General features: G+C 43.1%; 1 protein-coding gene across 5 annotated transcripts in view; it reads left to right on the top strand.

The window, feature by feature from the left end:
- LOC124254766 (cGMP-specific 3',5'-cyclic phosphodiesterase-like) overlaps positions 1-14,337 on the top strand; it is a 143,739-nt gene that overhangs the window by 47,509 nt on the left and 81,893 nt on the right. For all 5 annotated transcript variants that reach the window (XM_046688620.1, XM_046688619.1, XM_046688617.1 and 2 more), the window contains exon 2: positions 5,427-5,459. The gene's annotated coding sequence lies outside the window, so the exon portion shown is untranslated. The remainder of the gene's footprint in view (positions 1-5,426; positions 5,460-14,337) is intronic.

Genomic DNA, 14,337 nt, shown 5'->3' with positions numbered 1-14,337 from the left:
GTGTCATCAACAGACTGTATAGCCAACTCAAATAAAATACTACTCGCTAGTCGGGGATGACGTCATGTCTGTCATGAAGAGTTTCGCAAACAATGTCAAATTACATTTGACACATAAACGATGACTGCGGTACAAGACATCGAGATCGAAGTCAATGTATACATAATAGAATGGCTACCAAATCACCAAGGAAATCAGGGATGACGTTCCAATGGACATCGTCTACAAGGACTATTTTCCAATTTGCTTTCAGGCCTATGATGTATAGTGATATTTGGAGAATGTGGTATGATGTGAAAGGCAGGGATATGTCCCTGATTAATCCACCAGACCATTACAGGAAAGTCTCGTCCCCAGTAAAATGATAGACTGGTATTATCATGTCATTGCGTCCTTTTATGTAGCTATTATCCCTACGATCTTTTGATCCATGTTTGGCTCTTAACATGGAATCTAGATAACGCTTGTACTAGGACCTGATATATTCATAAGCATATTTTGAGAGTGTTTCTTACGGAAGCGTAGTAGGGCCACGGTGAATATTTTGTTGGGGTCACTATCTCCTACGTAGGACTTAATATCTCCTACGTAGGACTTAGTATCTCCTACGTAGGACTTAATATCTCCTACGTAGGACTTAGTATCTCCTACGTAGGACTTAATATCTCCTACGTAGGACTTAATATCTCCTACGTAGGACTTAGTATCTCCTACGTAGGACTTAGTATCTCCTACGTAGGACTTAGTATCTCCTACGTAGGACTTTGTATCTTCTACGTAGGACTTAGTATCTCCTACGTAGGACTTAGTATCTCCTACGTAGGACTTAATATATCCTTTTTAAGGATGGTTATTAAGTTGAGAAATGTTTGGCTATGCAGGACGTTAGATAGTCGAAATGTGAGTCAGTGAATATTCATGACACTAACGCAGTGTTACTGTACAGTGTTATTGTGTGTGTATTACGTTAGGGTGACGTGGACCCTGTTCTAATTGCAGTTATGGAGGTTTGGGTATGGTTATGTTTAATCTATCATACATACATCTATTCACACACACACACACACACACACACACACACACACACACACACAGAGAGGTGGGTGGAATGGTTGGGGTGAGGTTGTGATATGAAACTCGGGTTATAACACGACCTCCGCAAGTTGTTGTTTGTCTTTATAGGGCTAGGTTGGATCGGATGCAACGCTCGTATGCGGTTTTATTCGTAATTGTTTACAGGTTGATTTGACTGGGTTGGACAAGTGTTGAGTGCGGCGTAAAACAATACGAAATTCAAAAAAGCAAGAAATTGTCATTATAGTTATTTGTATAAATATAAGGGGATACGTGCACATAGATTGCCACCTATAGTCTAAGACACGTATGTACACGCAGATTATGATTCATGTGCAACGACCTCTGAAATATCCAATGCATAATAGTAAAGTGTAACAAAGTGCAACATATAACAGTGAACTAACTGCAACGCATAATAGTAGAGCAAACTGAACGCAAGGCAGTAAAGTATAACAGTCGGTCCAACATAGTACTAATGTGCAACAATGAATGTTAAGGGCAATGCAAGAACGCCCCAGCAAACAGCTGCCGTTTTTTAATGTGGTGAATTATTTCCATTCCATGGTATTTATTTACGCCAATGGTTATTGTTTTTTTATGCGTCGCCCAGCTTGTACAGGTAAAATTGTAATCTGCGCGCTGCGGTTGCGAGTAAATATGGTCTTCAAGAACACTGAAACCCAATAAAAATAATTGCAATATCTGTCCCCAAGCTATTATTGATGTGGCTGTATTGTGGATGATGGATTAACTGCCATGACTAACAGAGAGATCCACGTCAATTATATCCCCACGTCCTGCATAAAACATGAGACTGGTTTACGTCTTCAATTGGCGCTGAAAGCCTGGAGGAGGCATATACAGCGTGATCGTTTCTTCCAAAATCGGTTAATATTCAACATGTTGATGTTGTTACTGATGCATTCTGTATAAATATATACTCTCCCAAAAAAGAAACGCATATAGGAAATTCAACTGTATTTTTATGACATTGTTTATTTTGAAACATCTTGTAGGCTTTATGAGTCAATGAAATAGAGCGGAATTGCACACTGGGAATGCAGACGTATCCGTCTTTGGCACCAACTCGAGGAAAGTCAGTTTGAGTGTCACATGCAGACGTGTGGTGGCGCTGAAGTCAATACCTCGTGTGACCACCGTGGGCATCCAGAACTGCACGGCATCGCCTCGGCATCGAACGAATAAGTCTCAGAATCTCGTGTTGCCCAATCGCAGCCCACTCTACCTGTAGTGCCTGTGCGAGTTGCTGACTTGTCTGGGGCTGATGGTTACGGCGTCGCACCCGTCTGTCCAGGGCATCCCACAGATGTTCGATCGGGTTGAAGTCCGGTGGTCTTGAGGGCCAGGGGAGCACATTGATGTAGTGGTTCTGGAGGAAGTCTCTAGCGTGACGTGCTGTGTGGGGCCTGGCATTGCCCTGTTGAAACAACTCCCTCTGGCGATCAATGATTGGAAGGAGGTGTGGGCGTAGGATTTCGTCACAGTACCGTTGAGCTGTCAGGTTGCCCTGGATCATCACCAAATCACTTCTCCTACGGCAGGTGATCACTCCCCACATCATAACACTGTACACCCGCATTCTTCCATCGCGTCGTTCCAATAGAAGTCGTGATTCATCACTGAACCAGATTCTACGCCAATTCGGTAGGTTCCAGGCCTGAACGTTGGTGCACTATTGAACTCGATGTCGACGATGTTGTTGTCGAAGCACAGGGCCAAAATAAGGTCTTCTGGCACGTAAACCAGCCTCTCTCAACCTGTTCCTGACGGTCTGTGCAGAAAGCCTCCTCAATCCGGGTATTTGTCGAGCGGTACTGGTCGCCGTAGCTGTTCGATGACGCAGGTGATGTACCCGGATGTAGCGATCGTGCGCCGCAGTGGTCGCTCGAGGTCGCCCACTACGAGGGGCATCTGCTAACGAATTCTGCCGGCGATATCTCTCCCAGAGCCTTGAAATGGTGCTTTGGTGAACATTCATGCGTCGGGCAACTGCACGTTGAGACTGGCCAGCTTCAAGCAAACCAATGGCGATATGACGGTTGGCTTCACTTAGACGTGGCATTTTGGCGTTCGTCAACAATATTCTAAATACATTGAATAATCGACAGACAGCGATCAACCTTTTATACCCATCATTGAGACTATCTGATCCCCAACTTTCACGTGCATTGCATGTGAATTGTGTATTCTGTGACACTACACGCCGATATTGAAAATCATGCTGTTAAATACGGATATTTTACGGATGGTGCGTTTTGTTGTGATGTTTCAAAACATAAACACCACAGGACTCATAAACAGAGCAAAACCTTTTGTAAAATGAATCACGTTTTAGTTCATTGCTACATGAAATTGCTATTTTCATGATGCGTTTCTTTTTTGGGAGAGTATATATACGCAATTGCAAATCTAAAAATATAATGTTTTGGTGTTCAAGGTGAGAAGCCGTAATTGCGATTATTGGCGCTACATTGATTCGAAGAAGTCATAGCCAATTGGTTTTGTTTGTGATGCCATGATCAGATTGCTGAACGTGCATCTGTAAGGTGTTAATGGAAGAACGAAATACATTATTGATGATAAATCCACGCGCTGATATTCATAGCAGCATGGTTTCCAAGGTGATATGTCAACAAGACAATACATATGCCAACCAAATCTTCTTTGATGGTATTGTCATGTAGATATGCTGTATGTGTAGGTGGGTTATTACAGAACCATTTTGCGGAACATGCAGGTTTTACTTGTATTGTCTACAGCCAGAAGCAGTGAAGAGAAATCAGGCTAGTGCTCAAAAGAAAGGATACAACGTGTTTGACCGGTATGGTTTTATCACTTCATTTTTTTTTATTGTGAATTTTTATGTAATATTGAGCGGTGTATAGTTTCTTTTGAGCACTAGTTTATATCATGGAGAGTTTGCACTGTGTGCTTGACGTTTGTTGTAAGGCGAGTGGTCTTGTGTGATCCTGGGCAAAGGTCACAGGCCACGCGCAGTTGTACAACATAGAAGATTGATGGGCCACCGTATTCGACAACATTGCTTGACCCCTGAAAATGTCTAGTAATTGTTTTCTCCGAAGGGCGAGTGGGTCTATTTCAAATATGCCTCACCCAGCAGCGAATGGGTACCCGCAAGGATGATATGACTGTGTCAGACACCTTGGGTTGTAAGCTCTCCATGAAGGTGAAAATGAGTACGAATACACATGAACCCATTGATCGGGTTGGTTAGGTAGCGCTTTGAGAATGTTTAAGGTAGTAGTTTGGAGCAACAAAAATATGCACATTATTGAATACGAGCAGGACATATATTATAGTTTGGTGTCAAATAAAAACTAAACTAGTTACAGAACAATTACTAATAATAGTGTGTCATCGTACACCAAGATGCGTTTCGTTGTTCGTGATATCAACCACTGTTTCATAAAGACCAGACCCGATTATATATAGGATGGCGTCGTATGGCGTTAATGTTGCTGTATGCATCGCTATACAACACACACGCACGCAAACACACAAACATATGCGCACACACATGCGCGTATACGCAGAAACACAGACACGTACGCGCTCACACACACACGCACTGCTAACACACAGACAGATACATATAGTCACGCACACGGGGCGAAGTTACCCAAAATACGGATGTGATGTGGAATGAAACTGATAAACGGCATGCATTAAATAAATGCTAAAATAAAGATTTTACATCATGGAAACTGTTAAAATGAACAGGAAGCTGCAAATGATTTTGTAACTGCAAACTGGCATGTTACACGTAACTTGTGAAATACAGCCGATTTGCCGTGTCGATTTAGATTAGTGTCCGTAATGCATCAAAATATTGAACCAATAATAGGCTAACCAGAGGCTTGAACTGACATCACGCGAAATACACTGCCACATTACAACTATATGGACTACACAATATAATCAATATTTCTGGATTGGAAAATTATCCTGGAACATATTTATTGCAGTTTTCATAATAGGATAAGCTATTCTTAGTCTCGGGCTGTTAATAAATTTGATAAAAGTGCCTGTTTTTCAAGACATGCATTTTATCTGAGCGACATTGATTTTTGGTACATGCGACATGCGACAAAAGTAACCTGCAATATTTTAAGGTCGGGTTATGAAGCATCGATTGCGGACATTGCATGGCTGAAGATGCTTAAGTCAGCTATAACTATTTCAGCTTCTACACTTTCTCATCTTCCAATCTCATTTGTTTGAAGTTTGTAAATGACAAAACCATGATGTTTCTTTTAAGATTTCCAATCTTCTTACATCCCTTATATTTGTATTGACTTGTTTTGCAGACACTGCACAAACAGATCACGAGGCATCTTAGGGTAAGTGTTGAGTTTTCTTTGATGTTCGCAGGGAAGCATAATGAGAAGTCGTACTCCGATGCTAACTATGTAATCAGAAGGCTGCCCGAGAATTTTTATTATTGATATCAGTCACAGAGATGTAGCTGTACCTATCGATTTCTCCTCAACCTGGCATTTATGTCCTTTGATGAGCATCTTCAGGCGCCTGAGCACAAATACCTATCATAAGTATGTTCAAGTGCAAACTTTAAAAACAAGCATCCTTAGTTTCAGCCTGTGGGGAAGTGAATAGATGTCGTGTCACATATGTAACACATTGAAATCTCTCTGTGTGGATTTGTTTGTCTATTATTCGACCATCGATTAATCATTTTTCTACCTTTAGTCTTCTATCTGTACCCTCTGGACGTCCATCGTCCACGTGTATCAGTCAACATTATTTTATCTGTTTATACACCTATCTGCTCTGTCCATCAATCTTTTTCCCCCACTAACGTTTTCTGCATCAATGCACCCAAACTCTATCCATGAGCTGACATCGTTCCATCATGTCCATCTTTACCCTGTAAAAGAATTATCCTTATCCCTGCCTTTCGTCTTTCTTTCTTTCTATCCACATTATTTATTTGCTCACTAACCTATATCCACCATCCATCTTTCTACTCGCTGTATCCAACGGTTCAACATCGTCAAGTTTTATAAGTCTTCTCCGTGATTTAGCTTCCTATGTACAAACAGTATCATATCAGTTCATCTTCATCCGTAAGAGGCGACTAACGGGATCGGGTGTTCAGGCTCGCTGACTTGTTTGACACATGGCATCGGTTCCCAATTGCGCAGATCGATGCTCATGCTGTTGATCACTGGATTGTCTGGTCCAGACTCGATTATTTACAGACCGCCGCCATATAGCTGGAATATTGCTGAGTGAGGCGTAAAACTAAACTCACACACTCACTCATCTTTATCAACAGGGGGCGGTGGGGTAGCCTACTGGTTAAAGCGTTGGCTCGTCACGCCGAAGACCCGGGTTCGAATCCCCACATGGGCACAATGTGTTAAGCCCATTTCTGCTGTCCCCCGCCGTGATATTGCTGGAATATTGCTAAAAGCGGCGTAAAACTAAACTCAGTCAGTCAGTCATCAACCATTCCTTCCTCCTTCCTCATGTAGCTGCATATCCTGAAGTACAATTCCCTACCTCCATGCCTAGATCCAAATATGTCTGGATGGAGCAAAGGAGAGATCAAGTATGTCTGTGCGGTTGTAAATCAGCCTGTCTGATGAAACCAACCTACCTAATCTCCAATGGCAAGGCGCTATTATGAACACACAGGTTACTACCGGTGCGCAATATTGCATAGGATGTCTGGAGCTTACATCTGTCTAATGAACAAGAATAATCGCATGGGTTTCCGGAAGGGATTGCTTTCATTTCCGCAGTTATCATACGCAGCTGGTGACTGTAGCGCACGCTGCTCGCAGCAACGTCAGACTGGCATACTTATGGGACGCAGATTTAAAAATTCTACACAAATGGAGTGATTAAATTATCTTATTCCTGCTATTGGACAGGTGTGGGACTCGCTTACACAGTTGTGAATTCGGTAACTGCTTCCCATTTCCTTTGCTCCATCGACATTGTCTGAGACATGCACGTATGTTTGGTTATTGATTGAGTTACGTATAGTCCCATATCATTCAGTCACATATCTATCATTAGGGGGGCGGTGGGGTAGCTTAATGGTTAAAGCGTTGGCTCGTCACGCCGAAGACCCGGGTTCGAATCCCCACATGGGTACAATGTGTGAAGCCCATTTCTGGTGTCCCCCGCCGTGATGTTGCTGGAATATTGCTTAAAGCGGCGTAAAACCAAACTCAGTCAGTCAGTCTATCATAAGGTCATCACATGCTCTACTCCTTTCGTGACTCGAAAATTGTTTGTGGTTAGAAGGTTACTAAGTTTCTGTTTATGGTAACATCTGCTTATCAAATTCAAAATAGTTTTTCGAAAGCAAATGTTTCCCCTGCCTCATTAGCACTTTCAGCTTATACTGATAGGTTTGGACCGTAATAACGCTATATCATGGAATAGTAATCAAATCGAGTGGATTATAGTGTCACTTCTTCAACAGATGGTAATGTTGCATTAACAGACACAATTTCCTAAAGATAATATTGACATAAAGTATGTTTGGAAACCATTGTAATAACAGATTGCCCCAGTACACATAATGCTAGTTGCGCAAGTACAGAACTCGTCTGCGTTAAAATGCATATCTATATTTTTACGATGAAAATTAAAATCATAATTATTGTGATGTATATATACTCTCCCAAAAAAGAAACGCATATAGGAAATTCAACTCTATTTTTATGTTTATTTTGAAACATCTTGTAGGCTTTATGAGTCAATGAAATATAGCGAAATTGCACACTGGGAATGCAGACGTATCCATCTTTGGCACCAACTCGAGGAAAGTCAGTTTGAGTGTCACATGCAGACGTGTGGTGGCGCTGAAGTCAATACCTCGTGTGACCACCGTGGGCATCCAGAACTGCACGGCATCGCCTCGGCATCGAACGAATAAGTCTCAGAATCTCGTGTTGCCCAATCGCAGCCCACTCTACCTGTAGTGCCTGTGCGAGTTGCTGAAGTGTCTGGGGCTGATGGTTACGGCGTCGCACCCGTCTGTCCAGGGCATCCCGCAGATGTTCGATCGTGTTTAAGTCCGGTGATCTTGAGGGCCAGGGGAGCACATTGATGTCTCTGGTGTGACGTGCTGTGTGGGGCCTGGCATTGTCCTGTTGAAACAACTCCCTCTGGCGATCAATGATTGGAAGGAGGTGTGGGCGTAGGATTTCGTCACATTACCGTTGAGCTGTCAGGTTGCCCTGGATCATCACCAAATCACTTCTCCTACGGCAAGTGATCGCTCCCCACATCATAACACTGTCCCTGGCCGAATCTGGGGAACGCAAGCGTCGGCGAAACGTCCACGTCGACGTCTGTACACCCGCATTCTTCCATCGCGTCGTTCCAATATCACTGAACCAGATTCTACGCCAATTCGGTAGGTTCCAGGCCTGAACGTTGGTGCACTATTGAACTCGATGTCGACGATGTTGTTGTCGAAGCACAGGGCCAAAATAAGGTCTTCTGGCACGTAAACCAGCCTCTCTCAACCTGTTCCTAACGGTCTGTGCAGAAAGCCTCCTCAATCCGGGTATTTGTCGAGCGGTACTGGTCGCCGTTGCTGTTCGATGACGCAGGTGATGTTCCCGGATGTAGCGATCGTGCGCCGCAGTGGTCGCTCGAGGTCGCCCACTACGAGGGGCATCTGCTACCGCATTCTGCCGGCGATATCTCTCCCAGAGCCTTGAAATGGTGCTTTGGTGAACATTCATGCGTCGGGCAACTGCACGTTGAGACTGGCCAGCTTCAAGCAAACCAATGGCGATATGACGTGGCATTTTGCGTTCGTCAACAATATTCCAACTACAGTACAGTAAATATTTACCTTTTAAGTTCTATAAGTTGTTTCTGCTGGGCATTGTATTATTTGCAGGGATTAAGATTACCGTGTGTATTTGAGCCGGAAATAGCAATCAGCTGTGCACATGTTTCCCGGCGATCAAGTTCAAACATGCACAATAATATAGTAGGTCTTTGAACGGTAGCGAGCATACACTTCTGGTTTAAAATCACTTCCAAAACAGCATGGTCGTTTTGATTTGCCAAGGCCATTTTAGTCTGTGTCAGACAGGCCTACTAATCACCACCTGCTGATCGATCATTAATCCGGATTAGCAGACCTTGTCTCGTGTCAAAACACGTGGGACTCTCGCGCTTCCCTTCACACGGTCAGTGGTAGATCAAAGCTTCGTGCGGATACGTGAGTCAATTTTGTGTTGCTTTAACCGGTTGGTTTGTAAAATTTACCGTCCGGGAACGGAAACCGCATATCCGTTATAGACCGTCACTTTTATAACGTAAGAGATTGTTTTTTTTATGAAACTTGACCGGAAGGTGAGGTTTCCGGATATTTGGGGTCCGGGTATTTGGGGTCTCACTGTAATCGACAGACAGCGATCAACCCAGCATTGAGACTATCTGATCCCCAACTTTCACGTGCATTGCATGTGAATTGTGTATTCTGTGACACTACACGCCGAAATTGAAAATCATGCTGTTAAATACGGATATTTTACGGATGGTGCGTTTTGTTGTGATGTTTCAAAACATAAACACCATAGGACTCATAAACAGAGCAAAACCTTTTGTAAAATGAATCACGTTATAATTCATTGCTACATGAAATTGCTATTTTCATGATGCGTTTCTTTTTTTGGGAGAGTATATGTCCTCTTGTTAAGGTGTAAATCCAATTGTTTCGTTGCATAATATCCTGTTTTATATTATATAAAATCCTATTGTTACAATGTAAAGATCTTGTTACAATGTAAACATAATCCTATTGCTGTGGTATGCAAATGACTATAGCTTCAAAGTATAAAATCCTGTAAGGCAAATCCTGTCGTTACGTCAAATCCTATTTAAGTGATGCAAAATGTCACCACGAAGCAATCATACTTTGCTCTACTCATGGCTCTATACAAAACATACGGGGGCGGTGGGGTAGCCTTGTGGTTAAAGCGTTCGCTCGTCAAGCAGAAATCCTGTGGTCGATTCCCAACATGGATGCAATGTGTGAAGCCCATTTCTGGTGTCCCCCGCCGTGATATTGCCAGGAATATTGCTAAAAGAAGCGTAAAACCATACTCAGTCACAAAACATACGACACTAACATTACGAAATGCGCTGTATGAACTTAAGTTGTGGTGTTATGTAGCTATGTCTCTGATGTGAGCTCCAAGTTGCCGAGGGGCGGTGGGGTAGCCTAATGGTTAAAGCGTTGGCTCGTCACGCCGAAGACCCGGGTTCGAATCCCCACATGGGTGCAATGTGTGAAGCCCATTTCTGGTGTCCCCCGCCGTGATGTTGCTGGAATATTGCTAAAAGCGGCGTAAAACCAAACTCAGTCAGTCCAAGTTGCTGATGTGAGATGATTGGGTGGGAACATGCGAAATCCACAATATCATTGCAGCTGGCAAACTACATATAGGCCTTAGGAATTTCATAAGGTCCGATCGCAGTAAATTAAACATTCATGTTTACCCTAAAGACATCTGTGTTTGGTGATGGAAAGTATTGATCGCCATATATACAGCGGCTAGTATGGTATACATGAAACTTTATAGTCGTGTACAAGGAACGATGTTTCAGGAAACCTGAAATGACAGTTTTGATGCAGTGTACAAAAGTACTGTGACTATGTGTCCCAGTCCACCCAGCTGTGAATGGGTACCTCGTAAGGATGGGAATGCCACAATAACTCGGTGCGCCTAGTGGCTGCAAGAGTTGTATGATCCCCAGGGAGTTGAGATTGACAATATGATGTGCCGTTCAGATTGACATCCAGTGATCGAGGGAAAAAACAAAGCGCCTTTGAGCAGCTGAGCTGAGCTGGATATCGGCGCTATACAAATGTATGTATGTATGTATGTATGTATGTATGTATGTATGTATGTATGTATGTATGTATGTATGTATGTATGTATGTATGTATGTATGTATGTATGTATGTATGTATGTATGTATGTATGTATGTATGTATGTATGTATGTATGTATGTATGTATGTATGTATGTACACATGTATGTACATATGTACGTACGTACGTACACATGTATGTACACAGTTCTTCGATGTTTACAGTAAACTTGTTTAAACTTGCCACATTGTACATGTAAAACATGGCTTAGACACATCCTAGTTGCTTGCATGTGAAACTTAACGTTAGGTTCGTTCGGTACCACGAAGTAAAGTGCCCCTAAAAGTGTACTCGACAGAAAGTGAAACAAATCCCGCAACTGGAATGGTAAACGTTAGACAATCGGAGTGCAGGTGAAAACATGGTTGTCGACTTATGGGTAGATATCTCTAAACTGGTGGCGTTATGGTGGGTAGAGGTTAGATCGAGAGAAGGCTTGGAATGAGTGCAGGTGAAAACATGGTTGTCGACTGATGGGTAGATATCTCTAAACTGGTGGCGTTATGGTGGGTAGAGGTTGGAATGAGTGCAGGTGAAAACATGGTTGTCGACTGATGGGTAGATATCTCTAAACTGGTGGCGTTATGGTTATGATGGGTAGAGGTTAGATCGAGAGAAGGCTTGGAATGAGTACAGGTGAAAACATGGTTATCGACTGATGGGTAGATATCTCTAAACTGGTGGCGTTATGGTGGGTAGAGGTTAGATCGAGAGAAGGCTTGGAATGAGTGCAGGTTAGATCGAGAGGCTTGGAGGCTTGGAATGGTAGGATCGAGAGAAGGCTCGGAATGGGGATCGACTCACTCACGCTTCAAGGAACAGGTTCAACTTTTTACCAAGATTTCTGTTCAAATTCAGTGTTTTTCAGGATTCCGACTTTCAAACCCAATGATACTAAAATTACTGGAACCTGTGGGACTGCGATAAGGAGAGAGATGGTGGTTGTCATCCATCGACTATCAGTCGATTGGCCAGAAAACATCATCAAACTAATGACGTTATGGATCGTCAGCGTTCTGGTCGACTCATTAGTGACAACTCCAAGGGAGGGTACATCCATTCTCAGAATCATCGGTTCATGTCAAGTGGCATGTCAACAACAGAGTGACCCGTGAAGGTCCGGGTTAGAATATTGATCTTCAGTAGCCCATGCTTGTCGTAAGAGGCGACTAACGGGATCGGTTGGTCAGGCTCGCTGACTTGTTTGACACATGTCATCGGTTCCCAATTGCGCAGATCGATGCTCATGCTGTTGATCACTGGGTTGTCTGGTCCGGACTCGAATAATTACAGACCGCCGCCATATAGCTGGAATATTGCTGCGTGCGGCGTAAAACTAAACTCACTCACTCGCTCAACATCATTGTTGATTACACATCGTCGGAGCAAGGACCTTGTGACCGAGGCTCATTGGCGGTGTGGGTTGCCTCTCATATGACTACACTTGGTTTGTTGTACCACTTTTCGAAGATCATCCTCTCAACACAGGGTCAGTCCTCATGGGCCACAATGCGAGGCCACGTTGTGCACTTGCCGTTGATGATTTCTTACATTAACTCGAAAGCAACTCTCTACAGGCCCAGGAATCAAGATCACAATCCCGTACAGCACGTTTGTGAGTCACAGAATACGCCAAGAGAGATCATCCAGTGCATAATCGTATTGTAATGGAGCACGCCTAATGGAACGCATTACCTCAACGTCAAATTCAACGTCGTGTACAGTCAGTGTAGGGGCGGTTGGGTAGCCTAGTGGTTAGAGCGTTGGCTAGTCACGCCGAAGATCCAGGTTCGATTCTCCAATGTGTGAAGCCTATTTCTGGTGTCCCCCGCCGGGATATTGCTTAAATATTGGTAAAAGCGGCGTAAAACCATACTCACTCACTCACTTTAATACCCTGAAGCGCCAATGCGGCAGTCAGTGTGCCACGAGTTTGTCATCCACGAATGTCGTACATGTTCCATTCGTGTATTATATATATTCGTATCATAAACACCACGTTCGTGTGACCTGGCTACATCTACAATCATTTCTCTGTGGAGATACCATGTTCACAAAACAGAAGGTGTGCTGCTGCGAGAATCGTTGATGTTGTTAATAATATCCTCTTTGCTCTATGTGATGTAAAGTAGCAAATGAATAAAAAAAAATCGATGATAACGAACTCAAAGGTACCATTGATCTTAGTTCGTCATAATCGTTACGTAGTTCGTCATACGCATAAACATACGTTCGTTTTATTCGTCAGTTCGTTAAATGCGTGTTAGACGCAGTTTATTGTTTTTCAATTCTGAGATTATTTCACATGCTTAGAGAGTGCAGTCTGGCTAAAACGAACATCTGTAGCTCCCTTCATGAGATTTACGCGTTTCTGTAACAGAACTGAATCGGCGCGAGTGGACTGTTTTATCAACAAACCATCTTTATTTTCCAACCCGTGAAGATCCTGGTTAGAATTGGTCTTCAGTAACCCATGCTTGTCGTAAGAGGCGACAGACGGGATCGGGTGGTCAGCTCGCTGACTGGGTTGACACATGTCATCGTATCCCAATTGCGTAGATGGATGTTCATGCTGTTGATCACTGGATTGTCTGGTCCAGACTCAATTCTTTTCAGACCGCTGCCATATAGCAGGAATATTGGTGAGTGTGGCGTAAAGCTAAACTCACTCACTCACTCCTAATTAACCATTGACCATTCGTGTCCACAAGCGCTGACGCAGGATTCCTTGATAACAACTTCATTTTGTTGCTTAGATAAAGTCCACGAATCCAAATCCTTGAAGAAAACATATATAATTGGATTTTTGCTAGCTTTTCCAACTTTTGTTTTTGTTAGTCCAAGACGTGGGCAATTGTTGTCATGGAAGCCAATTTCAACTATCACCGTTAATTTTTAGAAAGTATTGACGTGGCCTTCCGTACCTGTCACTTGATATGTTACGACGCAGTGGTTAATAGTGGGGAAAAAATAGAAAACTTGATTACCATTGTCGTCAAATACATCGATTCAATACGTTGGAAAGTCAGCTGAAGCCCTTGCGGATCGCATATGAGTGTTTTCTGCATCAACGACTGAGAAATTTTCTAAAATAGCAGCTCTTGGAAATCGAAAACATCCATTTTACACATCAATCAATTTTGGCTTAGCGCTACTTCTTGTTAGGATTCTGTTCTTTAGTCGTCTTAGACTTCCTTCATCGTGTTGGATGCAATGCTGCTGGTGCCCATAGGCTACCGGTGTTAATTGGAGGAAACTCTCGAAGGCAAATTCAACATGTG

Source organism: Haliotis rubra, unplaced genomic scaffold (genome assembly GCF_003918875.1).
Source record: "Haliotis rubra isolate DU_JTF1 unplaced genomic scaffold, ASM391887v1 Scf581, whole genome shotgun sequence".
Lineage (NCBI taxonomy): Eukaryota > Metazoa > Mollusca > Gastropoda > Lepetellida > Haliotidae > Haliotis > Haliotis rubra.
The sequence above is the reverse complement of the archived record's forward strand: the minus strand, read 5'-3'. Positions and strand labels throughout refer to the sequence as shown.